Source organism: Arvicanthis niloticus, chromosome 20 (genome assembly GCF_011762505.2).
Source record: "Arvicanthis niloticus isolate mArvNil1 chromosome 20, mArvNil1.pat.X, whole genome shotgun sequence".
Taxonomy (NCBI): Eukaryota; Metazoa; Chordata; class Mammalia; order Rodentia; family Muridae; genus Arvicanthis; species Arvicanthis niloticus.
Window position 1 is genome coordinate 19464745 of NC_047677.1, and position 15397 is coordinate 19480141.

Consider the following 15397-nt stretch of genomic DNA (forward strand, 5'->3'; position numbering starts at 1 on the left):
ATCTAACAGAAGTGGTGGCTCCGGGGTAGGGAAGTAGTGTGCTTAAAATTATACAGTGAGTAAGAATGCCAGGACCAGGGGTCCAGGATACCCTCCCCTGTACTCCTCAACATATATTCTCATGTTAAGAAGAGAAACATAGTGCATGGTGTTTCCTAGCTCTACACAGGCTGAATCTCTGTATGTGAATTTAGTAACAGGAGAAGTGAACATGCTGCCTCTCATAGGTATAACGTCAAGAGATTACCATACTACTACTTATAATTTTATCCTATTATCCAGTCTTTCTCAGACTCAGTAAACATTATTCTGTTTTTGCATTTTTTTTTTACTTCAACAGCATTAACAGTTTTAGATTCCACAAATGGGCAATATAATGCAGATGATGGGGACTCATATATGGTTCTGCGCCTGGCTTATTGCACTTCACATGATATCCTCCAAACACTATCACTCTTCACATTGTACACATATACTGAAACACCAGAGATACCCTTGTAGGTGTACAAGTGCCTGTGATTTATAAAAGAAAAACCTTCAAGAATCTTCCTCCTTTGTTTAAGAGCCATACTTTCATTAAATCTTTCAGTATCTCTGTGAAATATTATTTGATAATGTTGTAAAGCTTTCCTGTATTTTTCAACATGAGAGTATTGCATAAACTTGGGTGTTAAATAACTGAATGTGTACATTGAGTTACTGGTCACTCACTGGTGGTACAAAGAGAAGGATGTTATCTGTTCTCACAAACATGGCTGTGCCCGCCTTCTTTGGCTGCTGTTGTTCAAGTTTATTATTTGCCTTTGATAACCATATTATTCTATTACCATTCTCCCAATAAATGCAGATATTAGATCATATTTGATCACATAGTTTTGAATATAAGCTTATATAACTCAGTTTATGAAACATAAGTGTTGAAATAATCACAATTAGAATACCAGACAATCCAAAATATGAGTACTTTGGATGATTCTTATAATAAAAAACTGATAAAATATTCTTACAAAGATCTGGTTACCTTTGGATAATATATGTAAACTTTAAACATAGATGGATTAACCTAATGGAAATTCACCCCATTTATAAAAGATTGTATAATTAGGTATGTCAATAAGGTCATCCTTTGAAATGCTTGTTCCAAGTATATCAAACTCTGTTTTATCTTATTCAATTTCTCAGACTGATAGCGCTGTGACTGCCCTGACATGAAGCCTATAGAGACCCAGCATAAATGCCATGCATTTATCCTCTGTGGGGATTAATTAGATTATAGGAATGGTGAAAAGTGGAAACATGGTAGAGACTGTCTTTTGAGATAAAGAGGAGTTGCAAGAAGACTGCTAAAAGTAATGGAACAGTTACGTGGAGAATTACTACCCAGCGTTTCTAACTCTAACTCCACATTTCTGCTTTTAATTTACAACCTCCTAAGTCAATCACAACAGAGCCTTTTCAAGTCAGAGCTAAACAGCCCACATCCTTCATGTGTCATGTACTTGATGTAACGTTGGTGGGGCTGTCAAGCAAACTCTGAAGTGGACGCTTTAGTGAGTCTGAGTCGAGAAAGATCCACCTCACAGGGCCTTTTCTAAAAGTGGAAACCTGAGTCCGCACCTACTCATTTTGTGGGGAACCAATCCTAAGATGTTTCTTCAGTTGAACAAACAAGAAGTAATTACTTGTCAATGCTTTTGGAGAAAGCTGTGAAGTGATCTGAGAAGAAAATGAGCTGTTTGTTAATGGGGGCAGATGGTGGAGGGCAGAGCCGTCACTCCACAGATGTCTTCTTCCTTCCTTCCTGGCATGGAGTTGCTTTTTCCTTGGTGATCTCAGCTTACTCCCAGATTGGTGATGACCCTGTTGGCCTCATGTTAAGAAGAAAATAATTTTAGAAATATCTCTTCAGAAATGAAGTCTGTAAAATACAGTGTTAGAGGGAAAGCACAGCCAGCTTTTTTTTTTTTTAAACATATATGTACTGGCTTCTTTAACACACAAATCAAAGAGCTGTGAAGGCAACCACTGTTTCCAACATTATAGAACTAAATGGCAAAACTAGAAATCAAGGAATCTCTTGAAACCTCACACTTGAGCTCACTTTCTAAGACACTGAAACATGTAAATTCATTAAATCCTGATTTCTACAAACGTCTGGTAGATACACATCTAGTATATGAGTTAGTAAACAAAGCATCCACAGGCCAAAACCCAGCAGGACATGAGTAGATGCTAAGTGGCCAACTTACCTTTGGAATCTGGTACACATGTTGAGAATAGTTCTATTGTTCTCACTAGCTCTTCTCATCAATTCCTTGGAAGAGCTACCTCTGATTGGCAGAGCCCAAGGCTTTACGTTTCAACTCCACTGCGCCTTAAAGAAGCTTACAACACATCCTTACAGCACATATAGCTACAATTCCTCTCTTTGTATATTGGGAATTATGGCTATTGACCTTCGTACAGAAAGTGAAGAGGCTCAGTAAAAACCTCCAGACGACCATCATGAAGGATCCAAGCACACAGAGACGGGTGCTCAGTGAAATGTATACATGCTGCATGTCATCATCCTTGATATCTACAGGCATTTTTATCTCAGGTAAGAAACATCCGAGTACTTGATGGCTCTGGAGGTTTGGATGTTATGAATTCATGCAAGAACTCAAAACAAGGCAATTCCTTTTAATTTTCCCTTCGTAGATTTGAAATGACTGGTTATTACTGTTTCTTTTATACACTGAGAAAGCAAATACAACTGAGAACAGGGCATCCCCTCATTCTCTTTCTGACATAACAATTCAATAAGAAAAAAATCTTCACACTGATGAATGACATATAGGAAACATTTACTATGTACAAACTCTTGAAGCACATCACTGTCATTCTAGGAACCAGATATTGAGATTTTCTACAGTCTAGAACTTAGAAATTTTTGTACAGAGGGAAATGACATAATCTATGCAATTATCAAATAATTCCTTCTACATACTTAAAGGTTGACATACTTTCATATATATTTAATATTTATATTTATTTCTATTTAATTTACATTTATGTTTATACTTAAATTATTTGTATTTATATTTGTGTATAAACATTTTTTTTTCTGCAGAAACAGGAGGATCCAGAGGCCCTCATCTCCAGCCAGCAGAGTCTAATTGATCAGTTCCATATCAATGAGAGACCCTTTCTCAAAAGATGGAATTTTTAAAGAATGACATCTGAGATTGTCTTCTGGCATCTACTTCCACAGGCACACATGTCAATGTGCACACAGATTCAAACACATGTATCTGTACACATGAAAACATGCATCCATATGCATTAAAATGTTTCAAAAAGAAAGTTGGATAAGCACTACAATGCTCTAAACAGTTTGATTACTTTTTGTCCCCAAGGTTAACATGAGTACTTCAGTAAAGATTTTTTGGTCTTATTTATAGTCATTTTCATAGAAAAGTTTCTAAGAGCAATGTTGTCTTTTCAACCATGTAATTGGTTTCGAGGTTAGATGACTTTTTAGGAGGCATGCCACTGTTCCTCCAATTGCGCTGGTACTGTCACCATGATAAACTGAAGATAAATGATTTTAAAAAAGAAAGGGAGCTAACAAAAAAGCAGGTGGGTGAACATCACTGTAATGACTATTAACTATAGTTAGTAATGATTGCTGAGGAGGGACTTGTCTATTTCTCAGTTTGCTTCAGGCGTTGGGCTCCAGACAGGTTGTCCATGACAAAGTAGATGGACTTACACCCATGCATATATGGACCAGATGAACTCAGTGGTTAGAGAGATAGCGAGAAAGAGAGGGGGGAGGGAGAGGGAGAGGGGAAGTAGGGGTTGGGGTGGGAGGAGAGGATTGACTGGGGAGGAAAATATGGTAGCCCTGGGGGAATATGAGAAAAGTTGGAATAGAAGAATATAGGGTTGATTTGATCCAAATACATGATATAAAAGCAAGAAATTCTCAAATAATCAATCAATATTTAAAAATCTAAGACTGAGTTGTTATTATAAAAAATTCAATGTCAGTATTTCCTTAACGATTTGCATACTTTATAAATAATTTTTGTATTTTTATTAATTCTATATATTTAGTATATATGTTTAATTCTATATATTTAGTATTTTGTCAAGTTTGTAACAATTTTGTCCAGCTTTGTTCAAAATTTGTATTCAGAATTTAATTTAATTTTACAGTCACACATGAGCAATTGACCTAAGCTTCTTTGTTGTATATGTTGGTAATGTCAGGACGTGGGAGGCTCAGAAAGGATAATTTCAAGTTCAAGGTTATCCTGGGCTACAAGAAAGTCATCATTTCAAAACAAACAAACAAGCAAATGAACAAACATCTGAAAAACAATTTCAGAAGAGAATTCAGCTAAGTCCTCAGATGATTCTGTCCACCTGCATTCAGCTCTGCTTGTCATTTCACAACCCATACAGTTTCCCATCCAACATTATCAGATCACATGCAATATCACAAGTATTTGATACTTTATATATACATATAATGTCTTTAAAAATATCATAAATGAATGCAGAAGAACATATATACTGAGAGTATATGTTTCTGATCTCCCAAACTTTAAACATTTTCCCCCTTTTCAGGCTGAACTGGAGAATTCCTAAACTATTTCATGTTATGTTAATTATTTAATCTCCACAGTTCATTTTATTTTAAGCCCATATATTCTCTTTATAACCAGCATTATTATTTTCTATTACAGCATAGAAAATTTAAAAATATAAAAACATTCTATCTGCATACAAAAACCCGTATGTGTAGAACAGCTGGAAGAGACTGAGGAGAGAAGACCTCATTCTGAGGCTGATGCTTGTGAAATGTTTTCTAGAGTGAAGTGGACTTCATGATATGAAATCATCAACTCTGTCATGTGATTGATTGCTGTTTGAATAAAAAAAAGCAACTATGAGCACAGTGTGATAGAAACAAGTGGATATTAAATCAAGGAAGATAAACAGATTTAAAGAAAGCAACTGCCTGAGACTTTGTCTCAATGAAGCAAGAAAAAGGAGATAATTCTTATGATAGAGCAATTACAATTTAAATATGCTTGCTAGAATTCCGTATCTGTTTTAGTTTAAATTAAAATTTTAGCTGGAAAAGTCTGACAAGATCTGAAGATTAAAAACTAAAACCTGTCTGGACTTTGCCTTCTTTTTTATGCAATGCGGTTTCTTCATGTCACTGAGGAATGTTTTGTTCCAACATAAAGCCCAACAGAAACGTGATTGATGCTGACACTGCTTTCCTACGCCCCCGTGCAATGTTTACCTGAAATATAAGCCACAATTTCAGCAATTACATTGGTCAGATAAGAACAAAATGTAAGTCGGAAGGTTCTAAATAAAATGCTCGTCTGGCTACACTCTTGTCTTACAGGAAGTCTGTGCATAGAGAATAGTACATCTAAAAGAGAGAGAGAGAGAGAGAGAGAGAGAGAGAGAGAGAGAGAGAGAGAGAGAGAGAGAGAGGATGCCCCATTAGTCAAGAAGTTATTGGCATTTGATAATAGCTTCTGGGAGAGAAGAATGAGCTTTATAAATGGTGTTACCTATGGTGTATCTACTACACTCTAGGGCATGCCAGACACCCAAGAGTAGTTAGTCGACACAAATAGAACATCACAGGATTTTTGGGAGAGAGAGAGCTAGAGCCACAGCTAGAGCTAGAGCTAGAGACAGAGACAGGGACAGGGACAGGGACAGGGACAGGGACAGGGACAGGGACAGGGATAGGGACAGAGATAGGGACAGAGACAGGGACAGGGACAGAGATAGGGATAGAGATAGAGACAGAGATAGGGACAGAGAGACAGAAATAGGGATAGAGATAGGGATAGGGACAGGGACAGAGACAGAGACAGAGATAGAGACAGAAAGACAGAGAGACAGAGATAGAGACAGAGACAGAGAGACAGAGACAGAGACAAAGATAGAGAGATAAAGATAGAGACAGATAGACAAAGTCAGAGAGACAAAGAGAAAGAGACATAGAGAGAGACACATAGTGACACAGTCAGAGAAAAACACTAAGAAAAAGACAGAGAGATAGAGGTAGAAATAAGGCAGAGAGAGAGAAAGAGACAGAGAAACAGAGAAACAGAGAGAGAGAGAGAGAGAAAGAGAGAGAGAGAGAGAGAGAGAGAGAGAGAGAGAGAGAGAGAGAGAGAGAGAGAGTAGCTGGGTAGCTAGGGAGGTAGGGTTGTCCTGGAAGGAGTTTGAAGATGGAATGAATACTGTCGAAATACATTATATAAAATTCTAAAAGAATTAATAAAATATTTTAGAAGGTTAAGCATAGCTAATAACTTGTAAACAACAAACTTATACATTTCAGTTTTATTCTATGACTTCAGTTACTATTCAATTTCAAAGCCCTTCTTCTTTTCCCTATATGAAACTTCTTTTGTGTAAGTGTATGTATATAAATGTATACATGTGTAGGAGGGCATATGCATGGGTGTGCACATATGATTATCAGACGTAAACTGAATGTTTTGTGGGCAGCATCCATCTTGTTTTATTCTGTCTTGTTTTGTTTTGAGACAAAGTTTTCTCTCAGCCTGGATCTCTCTGATTATACTAGGCTGGCTCTGCTATGATTTCCAGAGATTTATCTGCTTCACTTTCCTAGTGCTGGGCTTACAAGTTTCTGGGCCACCATGCTTGGCTATTTCTTGTAAATTGTCCAGACTGAACTTATGTCTGTATACGTTCCTACTAAGTTCTTTACAGACTAGTATCATTCACGCCCTAGTGCCATCTATCTTTAATATAATTTCATCCATTCAAAAGTGTAAGTTATTGAGGGCAGATGAAATCCCACAATCCTCATCTTTTAGAGGCTTTATGAGTGAGTGCCTGTGAGTTTCGAGGCTGTCCAGAGCCAATCCTTGCTCCTCAGCTTGCACCCTGCACAGTTGCTTGCCATTTTCTTGAAGTCTGAGTCCTAATGAGGCAGTCTTATCTCAAGATTGTTCTGAAGACAGAAGTCCTGGATATGCTTTGAGGTTTTTATGCTTACCTGTGCTTTTCTGTGAGACTCCTCTCAGCTGTGGAGATCCTAGTGAGGTACCTGCGGCTGATATTTGCTGAAAGTCTTTCCCAAGAGTAATTAAAAGTCCAGTAGAGCAACCCCTAAAACCTATGAATTAAAATATGCATATTAAACTACACCTGTATTGATTTTTTTGTGATGAAGATTCTTCTCTGCCAAGAGTCCTTAAAATAACAGTGTCTGCATGGCTGTAGATTTGGAATGTGGGTCATGATGGTAGGGAGGTCATGGTAATGTTTTGTGGAATATTGATCCCAGCCAATGTAAACTCATAATTGTTGTGAAATGTATAATAAAAAATTACAGGTGTAATTTTAGTGAGACTTTCTTTTCCTGATTCCACATTCTTGAACTGATTAAATTTTACACTGAGGAAAACCATCTGCACACAATGACATAGGGCCAATCATTTTTGTATTTTTTTTTTGTCAGTTATGAGGTAAGCTGTAGATTTTATTAGCTCTTTGAAATTAGAGAATAACATAGGATGTATTGTGTACTTGCTGTCAGATGATAACAAACCCATGCTCTGTGTAGATGTTTGAGTTATAATGACATCTTATGAGGTTTTACGAATGTGAGAAGAGCCTAGGAAACAATTTATGGCCAATGTTAAGCACTATAAAATTTCCTTTGTCCATCTATCACCAAAATATACATAGAGAAGCATATATTCTAATATTGGGACTATAAAGTGAAACAGGCATTCTTGAGAGGAAATTGAAAATACTCCATAAAATAAGGCATGCATATTCCTCAAGACTTATTAGTTTCACTCCATATCGTATAAAAATATCCTTGGGAAACATGTAGAAACACATTTTTTTCTTTTCACTTTAAAAATAATACTAGTCAATTTTATTTCATGTGGATTAGCATTTTACCTGCATGTGTGTCTGTGTTAAGGCACCAGATACCCTGCAAATAAAGCTGCAAACAGTAGTGAGCTAGCACGTGGGTGCTGAGAATAGAAGTTGGATTCTCTGGAAGAGCAGCCAGTGACCCTAACCACTGAGCAATCTCCCCATCCCCAGAACACATTCTTGGTAGCACTGTTTGGAGAAAAGGCATTGATGGCAAGACATTGCTCATGTGACTAAAATACTTAAAATGTGGGATACTGATGTAATGTAATCCTGCATAATACTTTGAAATAAAGACTAATTTTACATACAACTAAAAATGTTACTGAGATTAGTTAAAAAAAATTGACATTACAAGCAGTATCTCATATATGGAAAAGAAGTACATGTTTACTTGCATACATGTATCTATAGTTACAGCTTTTCAACTGTGTTTGGTGTGTGTATTTGAAATAATTAGGAAACCATGGTGAGAAAGGAATGGAAATCACCTGAAGGATAGAAAGAAAAAATATTTTAAAATTAACAACATAATTGTTATTTGAAAAGTAATTATAGAATATTATTAGAGATATGTAGTGCCAATTGCATTCATCATTACCTAAAAATAAAAATGAATTAAATGAACAATTCAAACATGCAATTATAAAAAAGACAGCATATAATTATCAAGTATTTTGTAATGAATAAACTGATGAGATGATTTTTGTAATATTTCATCTAGATGACAGTTTTTAACCCAAAATATCAGTTATTTCCCAGAATAGTGACAATGATTACTGAAAGATAAATAGACATCAGTGTATTGAACACAATTATGAAGACAAGGGAGACTTAAAAAGGCAGTTATTGTACCTCTTGGGGAAAGCGCACAGAGTTTAAAGAGCAGAACATACTCTGGAACTTTTCATAGTTACCGTTTTGGGGAAAAGAAAGATGGTGCTTCAAATCTGAGCAACAGGCAGATCATGAAAGACTAGAAGAAATGCCTCTTCACAAGTTAAAACATGAATGTGGATTGCTCAGACTTCATCTTAGACCAATTTTAGGGAAAAGCATACATGAACAATTCAGGATAGCAGTGGGGAATTTAGGAAACAGGGTGACTGAGCCTGCTATGGAGAGACTATTTGTCCTGGGTTTTTGTTAACCTGACATAAGCTAGAGCCAAATGGGAAGAGGATGCTCACTTGAAATAACAACAAAAAGCAAAACAAACAAACAAGAAGCAAAACACAACAAACAAGAAGCAAAACACAACAATCCCCACCTTCATTAAATTTGACTAGTAGGTGAGTCTGTGGGGATATATTCTCTATTAATGATTGACGTTGAAATGTCTAAGACATTACAGGCACGTTTGTCCCTGGTAGGTGATCCTAGGTAATATAAAAAAGCAGGGTAAGCAAGCTAAGCGAAACAAGCCAATAATCAGCTTTCCTCCACAGACTTCTCTGATGTCCCTGTCCCCAGTTGAAATGTCTAAGACATTACAGGCACGTTTGTCCCTGGTAGGTGATCCTAGGTAATATAAAAAAGCAGGATAAGCAAGCTAAGCGAAACAAGCCAATAATCAGCTTTCTTCCACAGACTTCTCTGATGTCCCTGTCCCCAGTTTCCTTGCTTGTATTCCTATACTTTCCTCAGTGATACACTAAGTTATAAGCCAAATAAACCCTTTCCTATCCCTGATTGGTTTGGTCAGTGTGTTAGCACAGCAATAGAAAGTTACTGGATGAATGGATCATCCTGTAATCTTACAAAGAAAAAAAAAAAAAAAAAAAAAAAAAAAAAAAAAAGACTGAAGTCTGGAACTCCACAAAGCTACCGAGGGAAAAAAAAAATGAAGACTGGAGAAGTTGAATGCATACAAGTTAAGGTAAAAGATACCTTAGGTCACATGTAAAGCTTTCATTTGAAGATGGAAAAAAAACAAGAGTGACAAGAGAAACCTATTGGTTTGAAGCTCCCTATGGATTGAAGAAATGACTAATGATTCTGCACCAGAAGGGGTGGAATTCTGAGGCAAAATCTGAGCAGGGCCCTAGGATTGGGTAGCCAATCACGCCTGACGTGCTATGGATGAGGTTTCTTTATGATGACGTTTGGTGATATTCTTAAATATGTGATAAAATTCAAGGGAATATTTAACAGGGAAACTGAGTCATCAGTGTGACAAGACAGAAAATTGAGTTTTGATAATTTCCAATAGATTTGGAAGACACCAGACATGAAAGCATGCTCCTCTTTTACCACGGGTCAGGTAACATCTGGAGAAATGATGCATGCTGTGTTTACTCATGCCAACTAACAGAAGCTGATGTGTTAAGTATTACATATTATGCAATATGTATTGTTGAAGACTGCTAAATTTGTGACAGTTTTTCTCAGAGCATTGGTAAAATCATGGCTTACAAGTTCTTTCATTACTTGAATCTATGCCCTCAATTTGATCAGAATCCATCTAATTACATCTACTGAGAAACGTGACTTAGCTTGCTCTGAAGACAAGGTAGGCAGATGAGCATGTATCAGTGATTTTGCCACTTTGGTTTGTATTCATCAAACTTAAACAAATATATTCTCCAGGCGCTTTAAAATAGCCACCTTGACATTCACATAATATGAAATCTGATTCACTGTCTCATTTTCTCGTAAGAATGACACTTGCAGGAAGGATAACACGGGGGGTAAACAATGCCAAGGACATTTCACCTTAACGCTTTGGTTGAGTTTCACATATCTCTTTGAACACTCCACTTTATTTCTAATAAAGTAGCAGGTGGACAAAGCAAATTATACATGAAAGGCCAAAGCCTGACCTTTATTAAACACTTGGGAACAAGGATTTAGGTACAATCTTAATAGGCTCTGCCCTCCCTCATGGCTTCAGTGATGGTATCAAAGCATACACCCTACTGTCATCAGCAGGAAAACCAGCACGACTGAGGCCTACATGCACTATACTCTCTCTGAGTTTTTCTCCAGAAACATTTAAAATATACTTACTGAATGGGAGCTTAGTCTTTGATAGTTTTATTTAGAACATTTTCACTGTGATCTTGCACACAAATATCTTTTTTCCCCATCAGTAATCTGTGTTCTCTCCAAGTCAGACAAATACACTGAGTGGCAGACTCATTTTTTTTTTTTTTTTTTTTTTAGCCTGCAAGTCAACATTTCACTCAACTATATCAAACTGTTTGCAATGTAATGTTTCAGACATAACAGTATTTAAACTTAACACGTATTATTTATTTTATTGTGGGGACCATGTATCTTATGTTTTGAAATAGTAGCATATGCATTTGATTTTATAAGTTAGATTCCTGGAGATGGCTTAAACTGTTCTATTTCTTTTCTTTTTTAAAAAGTTCTTCCAACTTATTTAGTTCTGTTTTCTCTCTTTGCTAAATATCTTTCAAATACGTTTTGTGTTCTCCATTGTGATAGGAACCCCATGCCTTTGGCCACCTTACATGTTACTTAAAATACTATAAGAGCTTTCTAATTGACTCAACTGATGGCAATCTATCAGGGTACAACTGTTAGTTGTTGTACTGTACAACAACTGTAATCTCTAAAACACAAACCTTAAAATTGTCTATGTATTCTTCTTTGCTTTGGGCAAAAACTGTATGACTTTTGGGTTTAGACAAGAATGCTCACAGTCTGTCTCTTTATCACATTCTCCTTTTCATCTCCTAAAGCTCAAGATACAACTCCCCCAGCTCTGTGGAAATTCCTGCAGTTTCCTAAGAGAGGCACCCCACTCCCCCCGGGCCTACTTGATTCATTTATGATACTGCTTTTTTGGGGGGTTGGGCCTGGAACATCTTAATTACATTTTGAATTTTAAGTAATTTCTAGTAAGTTGGAGTTAAGAGTATTACCTTTTTAAACTTATGACATTTGTTTACTATCATTGTGTGAAAGGTGAGTTGATGTGGTTGTCTCGGGACATGTGTAGAGGGTGAGGGTTGAGGACAAATTTGTATAGCCAATTATTTCCTTCCATCTTTACGTGTATCCTGGAGACTGAACTCAATTTAATGGCCATGTGCAGGACTGCTTTTGCCTCCTCTCTGGTCCCCCTGGCCTGCATTACTTTTAAAGAAAGTTTTTCCAAAATTCTGGAATTATAGTGCTTCATCCAAATACTGCAACACTGAGTCTGTACTATGGATATATTTAATTAAATGTTTTGGTAACTCTTGAATATCTTCTACAATTACAACAAGACTTTGTGTGTGTGTGTGTGTGGGGGGGGGGGTAAACCTAGTAATTGTTTCAATTTCCATGGTTTCTGAAAAACTTTTAGCTCTTTAAACACAGAGGACAATAAGAAACTGTTCAGAAAGAATAAATGATCAAGATGCAATGAGAGGGCTATTTTGAGTTAAAAGAGTAGGGAACAATTCAAGAAACAATAAATGATGTTGTATTCTATTTAAATTTTTATCTTCATGAAGAAAGATGTTTTTCTTTATAGTCTATCAGAAAAGCACATGCACATTAAGTGTGAACTGAATAATAATGAAATGAATAAAAATGTTACTTTTTAAAAGTCATGATATATAAGAAACTAGATAAAACTTGAATGAATTTCTGTACTTCTATTTTGTCTAATTTATATGAAGCAATAAAGAAAGAAACCAACATAATTTCTGATCATTCAATAAAAGGAAACATTTCCACAAACTTTTTGGTATTAAATAATTTTTCTAGATTTTTTTTAAGGAGTAAAACAAACAATTCTTCAAGAGAATATCTTACTTTCCTATGGTAAATCTACTTCCAGATCCAGTTAAACTTTGTAAACAGCCCTTTGAAGGAAGACAGACAGCATAGTGAGCTGGTATTCTCTGCTCAGTTTTGAAAGCTGATAAGCTGAAGGCAGGCTCTGATGATAAACCTTCTGAACTCAACATCTGTAATAAGCTCAACCTTCTACAATGTGGCACCCAAAGCAAGTGAAGGAGAACTCAGGGTATGAGAACACAAAGTAACTGTTTCAAGATTAAGACTGTAGTGTTGTGTCTTTAAATGTATTTGCTACACTTTATTACAAAAATTCATCATAGAACGAAGAGAGAGGGGTTGCACATACTTGTGACAATTTTCCGATTATATAAATAATGCATGATTCAAATCCACCACTTCTTGACTTTTAATATCCGCTAAATGAAAATGTCTTTTCTTTTTCTTTCCCTTTCCTTCCTATGTACACAGTTTGAGCTGGAATGAAGCAAACTTTGACTCAAGGATTAATTACATAATCATCCATTTTCTCCTTTTGAACTATGTCTTATGCCAGAATGAGGAGAAGTCTGAACCCCCCTTCTAATGTTGTTTCAGACCTTTTGATTTTTAAACGTCTGGAATTTTTTGGAATACAAAGAGCAACTCAGCTTCATGATGTGCGATATGAAATGCCATGTGTTTTTCTTCCCTGCGCCTCATTTCTCTGCATTCCTGGTAGATGATGAATCCTGTTCTCAGTTTACAGGTATGTGGAGCATTTTGGGTCATGTCTAAGAATTTAACATTGTAGAAAAGGCAGAAGTGTTTTAAAGGACCTTTTCATCATGAAATCCCAGGATCCTGAATTATACAGAGACAAAAATTATTACTCAGAATAACTTCATTCACATACATTTGTCTCAATAATTGCATTTGTTGACTTTGACATTTCTTTGCATGAAGAAAATTAGACATTAAGAACTTCCGGCAAAAACATACTTAGATAATGATCTACATTTGATTTGTACGTACATGTGAAAATAAAAATCAATGTTTTATTGCCTATTGAAGACATTTTTCTGTTTAGCTCATACCATACCATATGACTTTAAAATTATAAGTCGTAAGTGTTTGTGGGATGGATTCTCCCATTATAAACTACTTGTTTTCACAAATAACATAAGGCAATAGAATCTTTGAGAGCTTATTTTGTTGCTTGACATATTTTGCATAATGACCCACAATGCTCATGAGGCGTAGCTGGTGAGTAAACATGCACTTAAGATAGGCTTGCATTAGCACCAAGTACAAAAGTGATCAGAATACTAGAGGGCAGAGATTAACTAGAAGGAATTAAATATCCCTCCAAGTAGCTAATTTCTTGGACTGATGACTTCATCAACCATTAAATGTCTCTAGTAATATTTGTAAAAGTGTAGCAAAAAAAAAAAAAAAAAAAAAAAAAAAAAAGCCGTGTTGGATTAAGGATGCTTCTGTACTGAAGAACTTGTAATACAGCTAGCAATCTATACCTATGTTGGGGAAAAACAGACAGTGTAAAAATGACTGTACACAGCAGGACATTTGAAACCTAATTTAAAAACCATGTCACTTTAGTGGCTAGAAAAAGTAAAGACTGGAGTAACATGGAAGAAAAAAATACTTGCATTATTATTAAAAAAGAGAAAATGAGATCAGGCAATAACAGAACATTTTCATCATCAAGCAGAGCAAATCCTGGTAAAAGAATTCAAATATTTAAGTAGCTCTGCCTGATAATAGTATATCATCATGGTTCGAAGTCGAGGCACTGCATTTTTTGTTTCAATTGGAGGAGGGGTGAGAGAACGACTAAAAAATAAAATTAAGTATATACATGTGTGAAAGTATCAGAGTTAAGCAAAGATTTCTAAGATACAAATGTGAAACATGAAGAAAGGCAATTGTATACAAAAGAAATCAGGAGAAACATAAGGAGTGAAATTTTATAATAAGTGCTTTTTTAGAGTTAAACAATGTCAATATGAGAACCTGTTTGAAGAATTGTTTTATTATTTTCTTTTTGCTATTTATGTAAATGCTCTTATTTTCATATTGACCCTAATAGTTCCTTAGAATCATAAGCAATTTGCACTTCCATCAAGAGAACTTGGTTACTCTGTTTTACTCACTATAATAACGATAGCAAAATAAAAAGTATCCAATCTCCGGAGTAGTGATAATAATACCCAAGTCAAAATCTGTACTGATGCAGGACGAATGTCTGCCTCTACAACAGCTGGTACATAATTCACATTGTGTTGACACCTGGGAAAAGGACAGACATTCCAGGAAAAAGATGTTTAACACCTGTTTGGTAAAGGGTTTATCAATAATCAGAGGAGCTGGATGGCTTCAATTTACCATCAGAATTCCCAATAATGCTCTCTTTCTAATTGTACTCCCTGGGGACTCTACTGATCCTCATGGCAGATGAAGTTTTTCTCCTCCTTGTGGACCCCCATACCAGTACATGCTGGTTACTTTGTGTCTACTGCCAATATCTGGAGCACTCTCTGCCTGGACATTTGATGGCCAAGCCAGCCCAGGTATCTGGTAGGCAATCTTCATTCCCCTTCCTGGTCTCCACTGCCAATTCCCCAGCCTCATTCAAGGCCTGTATTAGATCCCTTGCAGGAATCTGTCCCCCGTCTCTCACTCC